Source organism: Adiantum capillus-veneris, chromosome 26, assembly GCF_014529385.1.
Source record: "Adiantum capillus-veneris isolate H3 chromosome 26, ASM1452938v2, whole genome shotgun sequence".
Taxonomy (NCBI): domain Eukaryota; kingdom Viridiplantae; phylum Streptophyta; class Polypodiopsida; order Polypodiales; family Pteridaceae; genus Adiantum; species Adiantum capillus-veneris.
Window position 1 is genome coordinate 21375109 of NC_140956.1, and position 3834 is coordinate 21378942.

A 3834-nucleotide genomic window follows, 5' to 3' on the forward strand; every position below is an offset into this window, starting at 1 on the left:
TGATTCAATGTAGCGATATCCTTGCCAAGGACAAGTCTTATATAAGCATTATCTAAAGGGTTAACCAACTTTTTTCCATTATGGATGAAGTCCGAGTCATGTAATCCCAAGATACTTCCATCATAATCGATGCTTGCTGTTAATTGCCACCCCTTCCAAGGAATAGAGAATCGAATACCCACTTGAGAAGTGTAGTCATCTCTCATGAGTTTCCTTCTTCGAGCATCCCCATAAGAAGCATGACCAATGCTAGACCACCAGGACAAGCTTTGGTAGACAATGAATAAGTGGATTTCCAATAAGAACCCATGCATAGTGAGCAATAATATTAGCGTGGAACGCCTCAACAACGTTTTTGTAACTGGCTTCGCCAAAACCAACGACCACCACAAAATATGGTACACAATTGTGTTCTTGTTTCCTTCCACAAAAGCCGAAAAGCTCATCATCCCTTGCATTCCACCTAACCATCCTCTTTATAACAGTCTCATATTCGGCAATAATAACAGGAACACTGCCCATCGGGATGTTGTTTCTACCCATTTGATGCTTGTAAACCTTATCCGCATGTTGAAATATATCCTCCCCGACCCTTATTTTATAACATATGGACTTCCTTGTTGCCCTCATGGTGGTTGAAATATGAGGTCCCCCAAGGTTCAAAGAGAGAAAGTTGTGCATTCTTGTACCTCCCCACAATTTAACAGCTTCAAAGAGACTCTTTGTCGTGCAGAGTATCTCTTGCCTCGGGAATCTCTTCCAATGTTTTGCGAGATATCCGTGAGAAATCTTCACAATGCTTGCTTTCCCTCAAACAAACCAAGGTTGTGCGCATTGATTATATCCATGCAAGACTTTTTTACATCTCCTCTTCCCAAGGCTTCGGAGATAGTGTCATGAAGGTTCCTGACTCTTACACTTAATGCTGCAACTTTGGTTTTCATGAACCACATTTGCTTCTTAAGTCTTCAAACTAGGATACACCTGGATCGTGCTATGCCAAGAATCTATGAGTTAGTCATGTAATCAAGTCTTCTACCAAAACTTGTATCTCTAAGCCCTCGACTATGTGTTGCGTGGGATTGGCGATAGACTCTCATCCAAAAATCTCGTTCCTTGGGAATGGAGGCACAATTTGAACACATTACCCCATCAAATGGCATTCCCAGTATGCTTACTCTGCTACAATTTTTGCGACGGAAGTTCTAGATATGTCGATGACGCCCCCCCTCTACTATCATCTAAAAATGGTTTTAGGTCAATTGTGTTTCCTCCAAATGTGAATGATTTTTGCCAAAATCCACAACATAGTGTTGAATATATCTTTTCTTCTATTTGGAAAAAAAGGAAAACAAAGAACAATAAAAGTCCTTTTTTTATCAAGAATTGTTTCAAAAGTGGTACAAGAAAAAGACAGAGAGGTACTTAGAACGGCATACCTTCACACAGACTCGATGCATGCCTGATCCTCCATGAAAGGGAGGCTGCCCACGTTGTGGCCAGGCTCGCCCCAAGCCCTCATCTTGTGCCATGCTTGGGGCATCATGCACCGTGACATTAAGCCTGGGAATGTGCTCTTTCGCAGGTATGTCAAGGCCAGAGTAGCCACCTCCAAAATCCAAATGAAGAGTATAAATGCACAAGAATACATGAATTCTAGTTTGCAGAGTAATACTATAATTAATACTAAACTAGCTCTTGCAGATGCACTAGGACTATATTCATTAGAGCTACATGAGGTGTTGCTGGGGTAGACTTTGGGCATGCTGCGATGGTGGAGCATCCCCGCAGAGGCTTGATGACCCCTATGTTGGAACCTCAACCTTCCGCGGGCTGGAGCTCATCCAAGGATGCTACAACCATCACGTAGATATCTGGAGTCTCGGGGTCCTCCTCTACCTCATGCTCACTGACACCATGCCCTTCATCCAACACGTTGCTCACAATGCCTTCAACAAAGACATCCATGCTGCCATCCTCTCCAAAAAGCTCTTTCTGGATGGGTCCATCCTTCCTACCTCAACTCAGGACCTCCTCGAAGGCATGCTTTGCAAGGACCCCAAACATCGCATCACCCTCCAACAAGTCTTGCATCATCCCTGGGTTGTCCTCAATGTCTCAAACTATGGCTGGTAGCCTAGTGCTGCTTATACCTTGGACCTGCATGTCATCGAGAAGAGCCCTACTCCAAACGTTGGTAGAAAAATTCACACTGCTGGCTATCATGTATCAGCTCAAGCTGACGTAGCTGTGCAGCCCAAGGCATCGAAGAGAGAACCTATAATTCCTGGTCCCTTAAACCAAAATATTGTTGAGAAGAGCACTATGCAAAATGCAGGTCAAATAAATATGCACACCACGTGGAGGACATATGCGCATTGACCTGCATCGGCTCAAGTTGCACAACCCAAGGTAAAGAAAGATCCAGTTGTAGTCTCCAACACTACAAACCATATTATACATGCGTGGTGCGGCCAGCAGTAGGACGCCCATCTTCCACCATGAATGCCACGCCTCTTGGCGGCCTCACACCAGCAGTTGGCAGCCACACCAGTGGGCCGAGATATATCATGTATGCCGGGAAACAGTAATAGCATTGCAAACAATGATGAGGTGGACGATGAGTTTCCCAAGTTTACAATGGTAAAGCGACAACGAGTTGAAGTGCCATTAGCTGCATGCCATCAGCAACATTGGCGAGTCGCAGAGGCTCATAAAAAAGGGTCAGCAAGCCACATACCCACCACCAAAAATTATACCTATGGATCACCTCCTCCTTGCATCTACTAGCACTACTCTAAAAGAATTCTATTGCACCCGACGTGCCTCCCGGCTTCCCCCCACCTTCACAACACCTTCTCTGACTTAACATCATCGGCAGAGATAGAGAGAGTTGGTCGTCCAGTGCACACACAGTTGACACTTAGCTCGTCAATTGTGCCGATAGAGATGGAGGGAACTCAACCCCTCCTCCCACCCATCTGTCATCCCCTCCTCTACTTCCCTCGTCAATGTCTGTGCACACCCACAATCCTCGTCAACATTTGGCATCTCCCATGCTGAGAGAGATACAAGCAATCATGGGCTACACACCTACCTTTTGCTTCTCCTTGTCAATCCACTACCTCCTAGCCTTCTGCTCACTACCCGTACCTACGTATGCTTGAGCCGCTCGCACACACACAGCCACAAGCTCTACCCGCCCATCTTCTAACACATACCACTTACTGGCACATCAATAAAGAATACTGGGCAAGTATCCAAGCTGGAACTCTGATAGAAAGTATTAACTCTGATAAAAATTTGTAAATATTTGGCACAATACCTTGTTAGATCGAAGGCTCTGAGGGAGGGGAGAGATGCCTTGCAGGACTGGCTATGGAGTTTGGAAGCTCGTCTTCGACTAGCAGGGGGAGAGAGCGAGGACGAAGAGAAACCTTGGAAACCTCAGCTATGTCTGTCATTGATGCCCACTCATGCATACTAACCTCAATTCTTCAAGCGTGTATGTATTTCCCAATGTGCACCCATATGCAATCATCCATGTAGCATAGATGATTGAATTTAATAAATTTCTTGTCTCTGATTATTGCTAACCAACGTGTTGCATTGCAGAGAGCAGCTAGGTATTTTAAATCCTTCGTCCCTGATTGCTGCCGACTACCACGACGCACTGCAAGGAGATTGAATTTAATAATTTTTTTGTCTCTCACTGTTGCTGACCACCGCGTCACACTGCAGGGAGGGGTTATATGTTTTTAGATCTTTTGTTGCTGGTTGTGATTATTTTTCATAAAATATTTTTATGTTTTTTTTTAAACAATCACATAAGTC

The 3834-nt window shown here is 44.7% G+C and overlaps 1 pseudogene; it reads left to right on the forward strand.

Annotated features, from left to right (window-relative positions):
* The first annotated feature begins 1917 nt into the window (after positions 1 to 1917).
* On the forward strand, positions 1918 to 2790 carry LOC147423108 (uncharacterized; annotated as a pseudogene).
* The last annotated feature ends 1044 nt before the right edge of the window (positions 2791 to 3834 follow it).